The sequence below is a fragment of the Equus asinus genome, chromosome 5 (assembly GCF_041296235.1).
Source record: "Equus asinus isolate D_3611 breed Donkey chromosome 5, EquAss-T2T_v2, whole genome shotgun sequence".
In the NCBI taxonomy this organism is placed as follows: Eukaryota; Metazoa; Chordata; class Mammalia; order Perissodactyla; family Equidae; genus Equus; species Equus asinus.
In genome coordinates, this window is record NC_091794.1 from 97,743,707 (window position 1) to 97,759,163 (window position 15,457).

The following is a 15,457-nucleotide window of genomic DNA, read 5'->3' on the forward strand; positions in this document are numbered from 1 at the left end:
GGAGTTTATGCTCAATAAATATCTGTTGAAGAAATACAGTAAATGAAGACACCATCCCTACCGTAGGAATTAAGGTCTTATTGTGGGACAAGCAATAATCAAAATAAGTGCTAGGACAAGGGTGTGTACAAGGAACTAGGGGAAAAAGCAAGGTATTCACAATAGTTACACCTGGCATTTATTAAGTACGTCCTTTGCCCCAGGTGTTGTTCTAAGGGTTTAATAGGTATTATCTCACTTGAAATTCGCAAGAACTCTGGAATATTGAAACTATTATCTTCAACAAAAATGAGGCATGAAGAGGTTAGTAACACTTACCCAAAGTCATACAGCTGGTAGGTAGAAGAGCTGGGATTCAAACCCAGAGCTGGTCAGGGAAGATTTCCCCAAGGAGCAAGATTTGATCTGAATCCAGAGGACTTGCCCAGATTGGCCAGGCCAGGGTGGGGCACGCTGAAAGGACAGAAAGATTCCTGGCACAAAGACCAGGCATGTCCAGGTACGTGGGCACGGAAAAGCGGGATGCTCAGGGGAGAGATGAATCTCACATACAATGTTGAACACAAGATGCTAGACACAAAAGGATATATAACATATGATTCCATTTGATTCAGAAACAGACATTACTCTAGGGCAATAGAAATCACAAGAGGGGCTGGCCCGGTGGCGCAGCGGTTAAGTTCACATGTTCCACTCTGGAAACCAGGGGTTTGCCGGTTCAGATCCCGGGTGTGGACATGGCACCACATGTCAAGCCATGCAGTGGCAGGCGTCCCACATATAAAGTAGAGGAAGATGGGCATGGATGTGGGCTCAGGGCCAGCCTTCCTCAAAAAAGAAATAATAATAATAATAACAGCAGTTACCTTTCAGGGGGTTAATGACTAGGAAAGGGCATGAGGGAGACTTCTGAGTTACTGGTCATATTCTGTATCCTCATCAGGAAAGTGGTCATGGGGTATGCCCACTTTGTACAAATTCATCGAGCTGTACAATTAAGATTTGTGCATTTTACAGGATGCACATTATATTAAAAAATTAAAGGTCACTAAAGCAGTAGTATTGGCCTAAACACCAAAACACTTGTGATTTTTTAAAAGTGTAGAATTTTTTTGATGATGAGATTTAATGCCTGTAGATAAGATAAGCAATGAGGAGAGAAATAGGGAGGAGTGAGAAGAACAGGATGTTATGTGTAGAAATTAGAAATGAGAAGGTGGAGCTGGTTGAGAGAGGGGCTCAGAAGAAAAGAACACGATCAAACGGACAGCTGAGAAAGAATTGCTAACTGAATCTTCCCCTAACCGAGCAGAAGCAGATACAATAGCATTCACTGAATGTTTCTCTGCTTTCAGTGCCGTGCTAGGGCGACCCTAGCTGGGAATAAGACGGGAACAAGACAAGTGTGGCAATTGAAGCTCAGAGAGGTGATGTGACTTGTCTGAGATCACACAGCTCGTAGGTGCTGGAGTTATCTTTGCTAGAAACATCCCATTTGTGCTCCGAAGACAGGGCTCCAAAACACCAAGCATTGGCCCCAATTTAAGGCGGAGTCTTGGCTCAGAGGAAGCGAAGGGGAGGCCCTGGCTGCTTTGGCGGTGTGGGTAGCTTCCTGCCCAGGAGACACACCCTGCTTCAAAATCACCATCCTGGGCAGTCAGGTTGTTGCTAGGCACCCAGGGGCCCTCGAGCTTTCAAGCAGAGCCAGCCAAGGGCAGTGAACCTCATTTCATTGCAACGTCAGGTGCAGAACAGAGAGGGAAACCAGCCACCTGACGGAAGCCTGCCCTTTTTTTTGGTTTTCTTTTCACCGCCATCCCCAGCACTTACACAGGAATTAATAATCTCTCTCTCTGCCCCCTCTGCAATGTAACACTTACTGGTCTCCCATGAACTCTAGTTATTTGTGTTCACTAGAAGGAAACACCTTAAATCAGGGTGCAACCATGTGTCTCCTCGAGGATCAGCCACATGCAGGTCCTGCGTTGGAGGCCAAGAACACAGAGATTCTCTCTTGAGCTCGCAACTGACCTGGGAACACACACTAGACACTGCATTGCAGTGTGATACTTAGAAAAGGCCTTGGCACACTGGGTACAATGTATATTTGCTGAATGAACAGGGACTGAAAGAGAACTAAAGCTAAGGCATTACAGGAGCCCAGAAGAGGGCTTCAGATGCCAATGCACGGCAGAAATCAAAGGCGGCTTCATGAAGGTGACCTTGCCTCTACATCATAAAGAATGAATAGGAGTAGGCTGGCAAAGATTGGGGGAGTTGTGGGCGAGGGGCATTCTGGGCCAAGGGAAAATGTCCCATAAATGCATGGCAGTGGGTGGGAAATGATTAGCAAAATAGTCAAGTCAGTGTCAAGGGCATTGTACTGAGCTGCCTGTGGAAACTGACCACACGTGAGGCTCCTAGGAAGGCCAGTTACATTTGAATTCTCCGGCCACAACCACCATCGTGGTGGACTCCTCACAGCCCCCACACCTCCTGGAGTTGGCCTCCTCTCCAGCAGCCAGCGCCTGGCACCCACTCACGGCGCAGGGAGTGGCCGCCCAACAGATGACATATTTTTCCATGGCACCAGCCAGTTGCTAGGAATCTCATATTACCTTGTGGTCCCAGCACTGGTCTTCACCAGCAGCCATCTGGCAGGAGCATTTTTCACTAACTAGATGAAATTATTCTTTTGTGGAACTTGGAGTCAAAATAATCACAAAGGGAAAATTAGAGAGGCCAGTCCCGTGGCCAAGTGGTTAAGTTCGTGCGCTCCGCTTTAGCGACCCAGGGCTTTTGCCGGTTTGGATCCTGGGCGTGGACCCAGCACCGCTCATCAGGCCATGCTGAGGTGGCATCCCACACAGCAGAGCCAGAAGGATCTACAACTAGAATATACAACTATGTACTGGGGGGCTTTGGGGAGAAGAAGAAGAAAAAAAAAGATCAGCAACAGATGTCAGCTCAGGTACCAATCTTTTTTCTTTTTTTTTAAGATTTTATTTTTTTCCTTTTTCTCCCCAAAGCCCCCCAGTACATAGTTGTATATTCTTCGTTGTGGGTCCTTCTAGTTGTGGCATGTGGGATGCTGCCTCAGCGTGGCTTGATGAGCAGTGCCACGTCCGCGCCCAGGATTCGAACCGACAAAACACTGGGCCGCCTGCAGTGGAGCGCGCGAACTTAACCACTCGGCCACAGGGCCAGCCCCGTCAGGTACCAATCTTTTAAACAAATTAAAAAAAGAAAATTAGACTTGAAGCCATTTTAGAAACACTTCCCTCTGGCTCCTCTACACTGCCCTCCTCCTTCCCCATCACTCACAGAATTAAAACTGTTTGGGGTTCTTTAGAATGAAGGTCTGGATCGACTCAAGAATGACAATGACAGGCATGGGGGGTAACTGCGTGATGCTGAGTAGAGAAAGCACAGGCATCATCTCCTGGGAATGGCAAGGGAAATGGGGAAGTACTGTACCCCCAAATCCCCACAGACCCCTGCAAACACTGGAGTTGGTCTCCTCTTTGATATCCAGGCAGGGTGACCTCGTGGCAAGGGCATGAGCTAGAGCCAGATGAAATGGAGATGAACTCCAGCTTCTCCTCTTACTGGATTTGTCCGGGGCGAGGAATCTCATCTGCAGACTCACGCCCACAGGAAAGAGCTGGTGCCACAGGGCTGCGGGGAGACAGTGCAGGGCAATGGCGAATTGTACCAGTTCTGGTTTCAGAACGTGGCAGTTGAGTCCTGGCTCTGCCACTTACTCTCTAAACCTCACTCCTGCTCTGGAGGTTTGACTCCATACCTAAATCCTCTACTTTGCATTTTTTACTGGAAAGGGAAAGGCTGGGTATTTGCCATACAAAGTACTATGCAGCTGCTAAAAAAAAAAAAACTTTTTTTTTTAAGATTTTATTTTTTTCCTTTTTCTCCCCAAGCCCCCCAGTACATAGTTGTATATTCTTCGTTGTGGGTCCTTCTAGCCGGGGCATGTGGGACGCTGCCTCAGCATGGCTGGACGAGCAGTGCCATGTCCGCGCCCAGGATTCGAACTGACGAAACACTGGGCCGCCTGCAGCGGAGCGCTTGAACTTAACCACTCGGCCACAAGGCCAGCCCCAAAAATCTTTTTTTAATAAAGTAAATCTCCATATGTTGACAGCAAAAGACCTCTAAGACTTATTGGACAAGAAAAAAAATATACTAAACATGCGTAATATACATTTTGTGTAAATAAAAAGAGGGACGTGTGTGCGTGTGTGCAGGCAGGCATTGTCAGCTTACATATGTGTAGTCCATATTTTCTGGAAGGATAGCTAAGAAACTGTTAATGGGAAGAGTCTTTAAATTTTCCTTTTATACTGTTGAACTTTTCTATCCACATGCAAGTATATCTTTTACCCTAAAAAATGTAACAGGAGTTACCTAGGAAGTGAGATTATGGACCATTTTTGGCTTTTTTTCATACTTTTTCTGTACCAAATGAATCTAAGAAATGTTATTTTAAATTGTAAGATAAAGATGAAAAAAAGCAAAAGGAGAACATCTTGCACACAGGAGATTCTCAAGAGATGCTTGTTGAATTAACATTTCCAGACATGATGGAAAAAAACCAAGATTACAGGGACAGAAATCCAAGGCTCAGATTCTAGCTCCACCACTTATTGGCCATGTTGCTTAACTGCTGGGTCCCAGTTTTCTCATCTATAAAGCACATATATTCACATGAAAAGGTAAACTCACATGACCGTTAGGATTAAATGAATCATGCATGCATATGGTCCAGATCCGGGCACACAGTCAAGCATCCTAATAAAACATTCTAAAGGTTGGAGGTGTAGTAGTAATCTTCATACCAAAGAGCTTCTTAACATTTGCCCGAGTAGAAGGCATTACACGAACACACAGAGGGAATATAAAGCCCAACTTATACCACTTTTTCTACAGCTTTCTCAAGTCAACATCAAGCTTAAGACACCGGGGACCTCAGGGTAATCTGTGGCATGTCTGTGATGAACTTTCCTACTAAATCGGTGGTTCTCAACCACGGGCAACTGGGCATTCTAAGAGTAACATTTAACACTGACAAAGGAGTTAGTAACCCCAAGAAGGTCAGAGTATCTCCAGTACCTTAGTCTGTTCTAAACTAAACAGGGGACATTTGGTAATGTCTGGAGACATTCTTGGTTGTCACATCTACCAGGGTGTTACTAGCATCTAGAGAGTGGAGGCTGGGGATGCTGCTAAACATCCTATAATGCAGAGGACAAGCCGCTACAAAAAAGAATTATCTGGCCCAAAATCAAGGTTGAGAAAATCTGTGCTAAGTTCGCTCAACTCAGGGAAACTGAGCTGTCTCACCATAAAATCCCTAAGGTGACAATTTTGGGTCCACCTGGAAACTTGGGTCCTCTACTTGCAAGCTAATTCTAGATCATGGAAGCAGCCGAGAAACTGGCGCAGGCCAGGAAATTCCTTAACACCAAGAGTTCTTGATCCCTGCAGCCTAAAGGAAATGCCTTCAGAATGTCCCGAACAAACTAAATTGCTGGAGACACTGTGAGCCTCTCGGGGTTCCTAATTCCATTGTCAATGTTCAATTTTACTCTTAGAATTTAGAAAAGCTTAACCTCGTCAATAAAAGGAATGGTTCACTCCTCCGTATGTTCACTATCCCCAAGACACTACACGTTTTTGCATCCTCCTGCTTTGGGCCAAGGTGTGCCTTGTGTCCAGTAATCTCCTATGCCTAACGTCAATTAAAATGTACTTCCCTAACTTGGCTATTTCCTCTCTTCTTTGCTTTTAATACATTTTTTAAAATAAGAAATGTGCTTTCTTAGTGTTATCTTAAAAGCAGATACCGAAAGATGACTAGTTTTTCTCTAGCATTTCTAACAATATATTTGATGGCTTCTTCCTCTCTCCTCAAAAACTATACATTTCCTTAAAACTTGGCTTTATATTTATATCCTGGCATCTAGAACAGTCCTGAAGGCACAGGAAGTACTAAACAGACATCAGCAGATTAAACATGACTTCCAGCAAGGAGCTAACCAACCCTTTGCCCAAAAGATTAGTTTCCGAGTTGGCATTGCATTTGTTGCAGGAGCAGATGTACAAATCCAGGAGCCAGGCCACAGAGGCAGAAAGGCTCCTGGACACGGCGTCATGCTGGGGAAGCAGCTGCTGTTTACTCTCTGTCTGTCACAGCCACAGCTCCCGCTCTGTCTCAGCTGTTAACCAAAGTACAGGTCTCTGCACACAGAAAGTCAAGATGACCTGTTTCAGGAAAAGCAGAAGAGAACTGTCAGAGGGTTTAGAGTGACTTCTCTTGCAGGAAGACAAGCCGTAGAACAAAGGCGACAGAAATGGAGAAAGCACATGGAACAGCTCTGCAGCAGAGTTACTTACCTCTGCTGACCCTATTGCACTCCTTTCTCTTTTGTCCAATTTAAATTCTGACTTTGAAAACAAAGGCCAGGCCTGTTCCTATTCCCCAGCTCAGCAAACGGAGTTCTTATCTCTGCCTCACATCTACCCCTGATAATCATCTCACCTTTCTCAAATGCTGACTGCTAAGAGCTGAACTGGTAAATCACCACAGGACATTTTTATTAAGGACCAAACTTTAATATTTCAAGGACAACCCAAAGGAATTACCGGTGGGATTACAGAAGCTCCCCTTCATGCCACCACAACAAGAATCAAGATTTCTGATAGTTATAGCAATTACTTCTTTGGATACATAAAAATAATATATTCAAGCATGTCACAAAGTGCAAAAAAAGGAGGCATTCAGCAGAGCAAAAACAAGCAGCACGCTGATTGTCCTAAGAAGAGAGAAGAGAAACTCCTTCTGGAGTTCAGTCCCAGGAAATAGAGCTGCCTCAGCCAAAAAGAGGTCCAGACAGGGGTTCTGATTGATTCTTATTACAACCAAAGGCAAGCTCAAAGAAGGACGAGGTTCAGATTCCCAGGACGGCAGCTGCATCTTCCATCAGAGAACCTTTGGTTACTTCTCACACGTAGACTGAGAAAGAAGCGAGCAGCGAGATTTAGCCAGTGATCCTAACCCCAGGCTGACATCTCTGCGCCCGAGCTCGGAGCTCCTCCGGCAGGACAGCCTGGAATTGCTCCTGCACCAGCATTTCCACAATCTGCTCCTTTGTGTGAATATCGGGTCTCAGCCACTGTCCAGCAAGCTCCTGGAGATGTCTGAGGACCTCCCTGGGCCCAGCTGCATCCTCATAGCGGAACTTCCTGAACCTCTGCCTGGAGACTGCAGCATTGGGAGGGGTCCTTCGTGGCGTGGGCTCCAGGTCCTTGACAGAGTCCTCATCATGGCTCTCTGGTGGAAGCCCAGAAGGCTCTCGTGGAACCTGGATCTGGGGAGGCCCTATTAGGACAACTTCCGGCTCCTCAGCCATTATCTCATTTGGCGACGACCTTATTTGATCATTATGGACGTCTCTATTTCCTTGTGTTTCTGGGTACCCTTCAGTCTCCATTCTGGAACTCTGGAAAAGGATGTCTCAGACTCCTAGGCATAAAGAGGAAAGTCAGAGTCAGCAAAAACAGACCACAAACGCTATTAAAACCACCTTGATCTCATGGATCTGGTCCAGACCTGGGTTCCATCGGCTTTCCAATCATAACAGGGTTTCTTAAAAAAGCCACTAGAAATTCTGTTTTTGTTTCCTCTTGCTGGATCAATTGACACAATTGAAAAAACATGTCACTGGTTTACCAAAATGGAAAAATGTAGATTCTCAAAGCAGAAAGAATGAAGAACACTGGCCTTGCTAGCTGGAGAATCTTTCATCCGTTTCTTTCCTCCATTACAAAGTATTTTAAATTACGTTAAAACAGAAAAACCACATAGGCACATGATCTGTAGGGGAGAAAATCTTTAAAATCATGGGTGTTTGCTTCCTCCAACCATTTTTATGGAGCATTTGCTACGTCCAAAAGCAAATTATAAAGAAGTGCTAAAATAGAGGAGAAAAAGTTCTGTTCATTTACATCTACTCCGCTGTCTTTTCTCCCTCCTCCCATCCCTTTGAGACAATGAAAAAAGAGTAAGTGTTCAAAAGCACTTTAGGAGCTACCATCAGGGTGGAGCCTAAGGCTAAAAAGAAAAAAGAAAAGAAAAAGCCTCTCTGTTAAGATGAAGACCCTAAGCTCCTTCGATCAGTGTACAGGAAGCTGAACTTGTCAGAATCCTAGTAGCAGAGACTTCCAACTCTGGATGCTTCACAGTTCCAGGATTAGCAAACCAGATGTGGTGGGAGGAAGGGGGGCAAATTAAATATCTGCAAAATGCCAGGAAAAAAGCCTTAGCTTCATTTGGATTAGGGCCCCATCCAAAAGAGGGTTATTTACAGGAAAACCACATCCTATGTTTGTTTAAAAAAAAAAAAGACTTCAAATGACAGTATAGAAATGACTAAATCAATTTCCACATCAGAGTATGTCCAAACAAAGAGTATAACCCCTACGATGTAGTCATTTTTCAAGGATCATCTGTTTTCATTAACACCCTCTCCCCCAGGAACTAATCCTTCCCTAGTCTGCGATGGCAGAAGCGTTGAGATTTAAAATCCCTCCTATCTCAGAGATTCTCTCAAATCTGTTTCCTGGGCAACAAATGACAGCAGCCAACAAACACCACCACTGACCAGCTGCCCAGCATTAACTAGTTCTCAGGTCCCAATCACCTCTTCTCTAAACATCACCTGACCCATTTTCTAGCAGCCTTGAATTGATCTAGACCCCCTAGCTGGGATATTTTTGGAGTACACCAATTCTCATATTATCTGGGTTTTTGCTCAAGCAACAAGGTGTGCGCATTCCCAAAATTAGTAAGTTGTTACTAACCCAGGGGTGATGAGAAGGACAAAAGCAGAATATCCCCATAAATCAGGGATGCCTTGGAGAAAACAGAATTATTTAGTCAAGGAAAGGCTGGATGAAACACTGTGGGAAAGCAGAATCTTAGGGACAACCTAAGTGACTATCAACAGGGAAATGATTAAATAAAGTATCGTCAGCCATTCACTGCAATACTGTGCTGCCTTGTAAAGAATGAAGTAGGCCTCTGAGTGCTGATAATGTAAAGATGGCCATAACACATCACCATGTGACCAGGGTGCCAATCAATATGTGTAGTATGATCACATCCGACAAAACTTAAAATACATACACATAAGCACATATGACCTGATCCATCCACAAACAATATTTGGAAGGTTATCAAAGAATTTAACCGCATTTATTTCTGAGGGGCAGGAACAGTAAAAGAGGGAAACACTTTTCAGCTTACATCTTTCTCCGTTGTTTTCTTTTTAACTACAACTATGCATTACTTTCATAACAACTCAAGAGGGAGAAAACCTTTCAGGCTTTCCCCTCCTGCCCAAAACCTTTCTGAGCAAAAACCCCTAAACCATTTAGGAAAACACCCTTTTATTAATTATTTTCGTTTCCAGCACCAGAGGTCTTTACAACCCGGCTTCTGGGAACAGTTTCAATTGTCAGTAGGTCAGTTCTCAAGGTTGGCTGTGAAAGATGGACCAGCTCCATGATCTACCCGGCCCATAAACCTATCAGCTTTAGAAGACCACCTGCCGGACAGAACGCTTACCCACACCAGGTAGTAACGCCAGTTCACTGAGCACTTATTTCCTATCTGACACTGCACTGAGCGTTTTACAAACATTCTCCTCTACGTGACCGCCTCAGCGACTCAGGTTCGATTCCTGATGCGACTCTCTACTGCCCCAGTTGTCGCCATCAACAACAGGAGCCGCCGCTACCATTTGTTGAATCTTCCCGGCCAGACAGTCCGCAGAAGCTGTCCCTCCTTTAACCTTCCCGATCACCCCGTAGGACAGTTACTGTCATTTCCATTCGCAGATAAGCAAACTGGGGCTCGAGGAAAGGGGACCTGCCAAGGTCACAAGGCTAGGAGGTGGTGGGACCACTCACCCGAGTGAAAAAAAAAATCCCCGACGTCTAGGCGGGGAGCGGAGCCGACTCCTCCCCCGAGAAGGGCGCGGCTCAGAGGGCCCGGGTCGGGCGGAAAAGGCGCTTCTGGGGCTCGAGCGCTGGGCCCTCCTCCTCCTCCGGAGCCGAAGCAGCTCGCAGACCCCGAGGCCTGGGCCGCCCGCTCCCAACAGCCCGTGCCCGGAGGGCAGGAGCGGAGCGCTCACCTGCGCAGGCGCCACCTCCGAGGGGGCGGGGCGGGGACAGCTCACGAGGACGCTCGGAAACCCACCAGCGGCTCCAGGAAAAGGAAACCACCTCCGCCGCGGAGCGCCGCAGCCCGCCGCCGGAAGCGGAAGTGCGCCCGCCCGGAAGCGGGCGTGGGCGGGAGCTAGGGTGGGGCCGGGCCTCTCTAGGCCTCGGCGGGGGTCCGCGGCTCCCTGGCACTCACCAGGGCTGATCTCCCGGCCTTCGGCCGTCCTCGGGCCTGCCCACCGTGCGGGGCTTCGGGTGCAGCCGAGGCAGCTTTTCCGCCTCGGGGAAGTTCTTTGTCGTTTGAGCCGCAGTTTGCGCAGCTGCAGAATAGAAAGATGAAGCGGGCACTGAGACGCTAGGAGCCCGGCGGCCGCTGACTCAGCGCCCCGCCCTGAGCTTACGCCCCGGGGCCTTTGCACCGCCCAGAGGAGAGAAACCGAAGCAGAGTGCGGGTGGCTCCTGTCTGGAGGCGGTGGTCCTGAAGGGCGCCCCGCGTTGTCACTCCGCATCAGGCAGTGGCACAGTCTCCCAGGGCAGGTCGTCCTACCTCAGTGTACCCAGACAGAAGTGGGCATGTGCCCGTGGGGGTTGACAGTCTGTCCCGGGGGAGACCGCGTGTATATAGGAGGCTCAGCCTTAACTCTGTGTGCCTCTTCCCCCAAGACTTTCCAATTGCTGGTGGTTAGGAACTGAAGTTTTGAAGTCAGAGTGAGCCGGTTTGAGTCCCGCCGCTCAGGTTAAATAGCACAGCCTGTAAGAGGAAGTGCAGAGATGCTAGCCAAGGCACCTCCTACCTCGCTCTCAACCCAGACAGGGAGGGGACTGGGCCTTTAGGGCGGCTGTCGGGTGGCTCATCCCACTCTCCTTCCAACGGGGTTATCCAAATAGGAGGGGCAGGAGAATTAAAAGGCCTTTTTGCTGAGTTATCACCCCAGAGCCAGTGTCCCAGGGGAAGGGAAGATACGTCCTTTGTCTACACTGCCACTGCTGCTCAGTAAACTCCTAGATGACCAGGTACTCCACCTGGTGGTTGGAGAACTGGGGCTCCTTGCTATGGCCCCACCCCTACTTCCCCTAGGGACCGTGGGCCCTTCCCCCAATCACTCCTATAGCGTCGTTTCCACCGTTCACCTCCTCTCAGCCTTAGTTTGCCCATCTGTAAAATGAGAGAGTTGGACTAGATTAAGGACTTTAAATTGTTCCCCCCAACTCCCGACTCTTAGATTCCTTGGGGATGCTTCAAAAACTGTGCGGGGTTGGAGGACAGCACTTTGGGTTCCACAGCAGCTCCAATTTTATAGATTTATAAATTTATTTAAAAAGTCTATATGTTGTGGCTCTGCACGTAAGATTATTGTATCACTCAGGATAAAATGTAAACTTTGTACTTAGCCACACCTCCCTCATCTTTCCCCACCCTCCTGTTCACTCACTCTGCTCCAGGCACACTGACCTTGTTAATTTGCAAACCCCACAGGCTCACCTCCACCTCTTAGGTGATCTCTGCTTTTTTTTTTTTTAAGGAAGGTTAGCCCTGAGCTAAGGTCTGTACCCCTCTTCCTCTGTTTTATATGTGGGACGCCTGCCACAGCATGGCTTGATAAGCAGTGCATAGGTCCCTGCCCAGGATCTGAACCAGTGAAACCAGGGCTGCCGAAGCAGAGCGTGCTAACTTCACCGCTATGCCACCAGGCTGGCCCCTGGTGATCTCTGTAATGCTCTTTCCTGAGATCTGTTTGTCCAGATTCTCACTCAAATGTAGCCTCTCCAGAGAGACTTCTCTGCCCGCCCTTCTGAAGGCACCCATCCAGTCCCTTTATAGCCTGTTATCTGTTTTTGTTATTGCCTGTTTATTTTCTATCTCGTCCACTAGAAGCAGGGCCCACAAGGCCAAGGACCTTCACTGTCCTGTCACCATGCCTCCAGCGCCGAAAGCTGAACATAGGCTGGGTAAACATTTGTTGAATGAATCAATGAGTGAATGAAGGAACAGAAGCTTGAATTTTATAATAAAACCAATCTGATAAAGACCACCAGGGACACAAGTGTGGTTTAACAAAATTAGGTTTATTAACTTGATGCCACAAACACCCAGAGGTACCATGGGGTATCTTACTAAATAAAAGAAGAAGTAGGGTTATCATAGGATTGGGGAAAGAGTGGAATTTAGGTGAAGTTGAAGTGAAACTGTTGATAGGCTCAAAGCAAATCTGGCTGTGTGGACAGGAGGTAACCTCTGGCTTAGGCTGAGAGGTAGACTCATAGTCCTGTTTCCTTGGATACCACAAAGTTAAGATAAATATAGACTGTTGTGTCAAAAAACCCCATATCTGAAGCTCTGTGCCTGAGTTGGTAATCCAAGCTGCTTCTCTGTGTCAAATCTCGCTCTGACCCACTAGATAAGGGAATATTCCATTCTCACTGACATGATTTCAACAGCAAAGTTTCTCAGCACTATGTGTTGGTGTTAATTGACAAAGAAGGTTTGACAGAGTCACATTGGACAGGAATCCCTTGATGCCTCAGTCATCTGAGTGTAAGGACCATCGAGAGCTCCCATCTTCCCATCCCAATGTGAGTGCAGCTCTCTGGGCCCCCCATCACTCTGGCCTTCATTAGAACACAGAGTCAGGTTTCCCCCTGCTTGGGTGTACCTGTCAGCTTCCCAGCCAGGCTGTGGGCTCATCAAGGACCTGGCCCAAGTTTGGGTCATTTTCCTCTGCCCGCGCCTGGCGCAGAATAACAGCAGGTGCTCAGTCCATGTTCACTGAATCTCACTGTTGATAGGTTTTCTACATGCAAAGAAAAAGAAGTGGAGGGAAGCAAATCAGGATGACAGCAGCAGCTGCATAGGAGAGGCGGGAATGGGGGTGATTTTGAACAGTATTTCCCAAAGTACAAGTTTCCAAAACGTAGCCAATATTAATGTTCTGAAAAAGGAAAAGAGAATGGAATTGTGACTCTTTTCAGACTAAAAAAATGAATTATCTGCACTTTAATGATTTTAAAATGAGAACTAGAGCCAGCCATGATGGTCTAATGGTTACAGTTCGGCGCTCTCTGCTTCGGTGGCCCAGGTTCAGTTCCAGGGCACAGAACCTCACCACTGGTCTGTCACTAGCCATGCAGCGGTGGCTCACACAGAAGAACTAGAGGGACTTACAACTACAATATACAACTATGTACTGGGGCTTTGAGGAGAAAAAAAAAGAAGGAGAGGAAGATTGGCAACAGATGTTAGCTCACGGCAAATCTCTCCCAGAAAAAAAAAAAGAGCTAAATTGTTGACATCATGTGATTAAAAAGAGAGCATTGCAATGCTGGTCCCTTATCATTTTTAAAAAAGAATAGAAGTGTTGACATTGTGCTTTTTCAGAAAATGGATTGTTCATAATTTAGAAAACAAAAACAAAGAATTGTTGGCATTGACACTCTCAAATCATTACTCAAAAGTATAATTTTTTTTTAAAGATTTTATTTTTTTCCTTTTTCTCCCCAAAGCCCCCTGGTACACAGTTGTATTTCTTCGTTGTGGGTCCTTCTAGTTGTGGCACGTGGGACGCTGCCTCAGCGTGGTTTGATGAGCAGTGCAATGTCCTCACCCAGGATTCGAACCAACGAAACACTGGGCCACCTGCAGCAGAGCGAGTGAACTTAACCACTCGGCCACGGGGCCAGCCCCCTCAAAAGTATAATTTTTGACTATATGGTTTTTAAAGGGTTTGAATTGTTGAGACTTGGAGATTAAAGAAAAGAAATTGAATTATTGATCGAATTGTTGGCACTTTCAGGCAAGATTTCCTCACTCTCTGTTGCACTCTCTGTGCAGGAGAAGGTGTCATAGCAGTTCTCAGCCTCCTGGCAAGGCTGGGTGGAATTTTACACTTCTGACTGCCCTTTATCCTAAAACTGTCTTGGAAAATTGTCCAAGGGCCTTTCCCTGACCCATTGGGACGAATTAGATGCTCACCTTTTGCAACCCTGCTGTGCCTTGGGAACACCTGACAGATACATGTGTCACCCAGCAGGGTCTGTCTGACTCAATACAAATGATTAACATATGCGGGTTCCAGAATTTCTCGCATCCTCCCCCACAACCCTGTGATACAGAGGTCTCGGCTCTGCTTGACTCAGTTCCTTCCTTGCCCTCTGGCCTTGCCAGACCAGTTCTTGGGCTTTTGTGGGAGCCAGAGTGGGGGTGAGGGCCAGAGGAGAGTTTTGGTGGGGGAGGGTTGAGATACCAGGAGTGGTTTTAGGAGAAAAGTGGGGGGCAGTTTAGTGTACAGAGACAGCGGCTGGGAAAGGGAAAAAAGGGAATTTTAAGAAGTATTGTTGAGGCGCAGCCCCAGTGGCCTAATGGTTAAGTTTGCCATGCTCTGCTTTGGCAGCCAGGGTTCCATTCCGGGCACAGACCTACACCACTTGTCTGTCACTGGCCATGCTGTGGCAGTGGCTCGCATACAGAAAGTGGAAGATTGGCAGTAGATGTTAGGTCAGGGTAAATTTTCCTCAGCAAAAAAAAAAAAAAAGTATTGTTGATACAATCATTTTGGAGAGCAATTTGGCAGTTGGTAAAGTTGAAAATGAGCACACCCGCCCACCCAGCAATTCCGTTTCTCAGGGTATACCCTAGAGAAATTCACACATGTGCACCTGGAGGTGTGTTCAAGGACATTCATTGAAGCACTATTTGTAATCATAAAAAATCGGCCTTGCTGTAACTGTCCATCAGTAGGGGAAAAAGGGTAAATAACTAGTGATGTTGTGCAATGGGATACTCTACCAAACCAGCAGCAATAAACTGCAGATAGATAAACGAGCATGGAGAGACCTCAGAAACATCGTGTTGGGTGAAGGAAACAGATTGCAAAATAATCCATACAGATAAAGCCATTTTAAAAAACAAAACAATGCAGTACAGTGTTTATGGATGTTTATATATGTGATAAAAATATAACAGCATGGGGTAGAAGGATAAACACCAAAGTCATTTTATCAGTCGGGCTAGGTTAGGGCCACCATAACAAACACCCTAAATCATAGTGGCTTGTAACAGAGTTTATTTCTTGCTTGTGCAACATGTCCATCAGGGGTCAGCAGAGGCCCTGCTCCACGTCTCCTCACTCTGGGACCAGGCTGACCTGTAGCCATCAGTTGCCATGGCAAAGGGAAAGAGAGGTCGGCAAATGGTCCTGTCTCTCAAATCTTCTCCTTG

The 15,457-nt window shown here is 46.7% G+C and overlaps 1 long non-coding RNA gene across 2 annotated transcripts; it reads right to left on the bottom strand.

The window, feature by feature from the left end:
• Positions 1 to 3,209: 3,209 nt before the first annotated feature.
• Positions 3,210 to 10,421, bottom strand: LOC106840006 (uncharacterized). 2 transcript variants are annotated; one of them, XR_006527615.2, is made up of 4 exons: positions 9,991 to 10,420; positions 6,415 to 7,543; positions 3,325 to 6,282; positions 3,210 to 3,224 (listed from the first exon to the last, which is right to left on the bottom strand). It is a non-coding gene; the product is annotated as an uncharacterized lncRNA (long non-coding RNA). The 2 variants fall into 2 exon arrangements; XR_011503575.1 differs by having other exon boundaries at positions 3,325 to 7,543; positions 9,991 to 10,421.
• Positions 10,422 to 15,457: the final 5,036 nt, after the last annotated feature.